Source organism: Octodon degus, unplaced genomic scaffold (genome assembly GCF_000260255.1).
Source record: "Octodon degus isolate 3935 unplaced genomic scaffold, OctDeg1.0 scaffold00127, whole genome shotgun sequence".
NCBI classification, from domain to species: Eukaryota; Metazoa; Chordata; class Mammalia; order Rodentia; family Octodontidae; genus Octodon; species Octodon degus.
The window spans coordinates 6914195-6915614 of NW_004524703.1; the positions used below are offsets into that span (position 1 = coordinate 6914195).

General features: G+C 35.0%; 1 protein-coding gene across 6 annotated transcripts in view; it reads left to right on the plus strand.

Moving 5' to 3' along the window:
• The window catches only part of Ryr2 (ryanodine receptor 2), a 681083-nt gene that overhangs the window by 449402 nt on the left and 230261 nt on the right, over nucleotides 1–1420 (plus strand). The gene's annotated exons all lie outside the window — the stretch shown is intronic.

The following is a 1420-nucleotide window of genomic DNA, read 5'->3' on the forward strand; positions in this document are numbered from 1 at the left end:
TATATATATATATATATATATATTCCTTTCTTTTCTCCTCCCTTCCTTCTTTTGTCCCTTCACCCAGGGCAGTTCTTTCTTTCTCATAGTATCTACCTATTGTAGATCCCAGGGCTTATTTACTTTTTCAGTTTCATACACTAGGATGATGACAGGATGTTTATGTATTTGAGTTTGATTCATTTCACTTGTAAGTATAGTCTCTAGTTACATCTATTTACCTTGAAAAGCCTCATTTATCCTTTTTATTGCTGAGTAGTACTCCATTATATAAAAATACCGCATCTTTTTTATCGATTCCTCCGTTGATGGGCATTTGGGTTGTTTCCAATATTTAGCTATTACAAATTGTTTCTATAAACATGGGTGCATATCCATTGCTGTGGTATGATGTTTTTAATTCTTCTGAGAAGATTACAAGATGGAATAGTTTGATTGAATGGGATTTCTAATCCTAGTTTTTTGAGGAATCTCCACACTGCTTTCCACAGTGGTTGTACTAATCTACACTCCCAGCAACAGTGGAGAAGTGCTCCTTTTCCCCACAGCATCTTCAGCATTTGTTATTGGTTGACCTCTTGGTGATAGCCATTCTTTCTGGGATCAGATGGAATCTCAGTGTTGTTTTAATTTGCATTTCTTGAATTACGAATGATGTTTAACATGTTTCAAATACTTATTTTCCATTTGCATTTCTTCATCTGAGAAGTATGCATTCATCTTGGATGCCCATTTTTGGATTAGGTATTTGGATTTGGGATACCTGATTTAAAAAAAAAAAAATTCTTTATATGTTCCAGATAGAAGTATTTTATCTGAGGGACAGTTGGATAACTTTTTCTCCACTCTGGGTTTTCTTTTTGCTCTGTTGGTGATTTATCTTGATGTTCAAAAACTGTTTAGTAAGGTAAGACCCTAGATCTTATTTTATCAGATCCATGGTTGGCTTTAGTTTAGTGCATGGCAATATACACGGGTCTAGTTTTAGTCTTTGGCATGCGAAAACCCAGGTTTCCCAGTACTATTTATTAAAGAGGCTATCTTTCTTCCAGTGAATGTGTTTGGTCCCTTTGTCAAAGATAAGGTAACTGAGTGTATTTGTAGTTGGTTGTACAGCTTCTAATCTGTTCCTTTGATCCTCAGATCAGTTTTTTAGGCAGTGCTATGCTGATTTTATCACAGCAGCTTTGTAGCATAATTTCAAGTCTGGGATTATGATGCCTCCTGCCTTCCTTTGTTGCTCACGCCTTGCTATAGTCCATATGTGGTAAATTACTTTGAAAATGTGAGAGGATGGAAAAGTTTTGAATCAAATCCATGAGTCTATCTGTTGTTCTCTGGGGGAAACTTGTCATCAGTTATTATTGTCTGAAGTTGCATCTTTCATTTTCTTTTCTTTTCTTTTTTTTTTTTTTTTTTT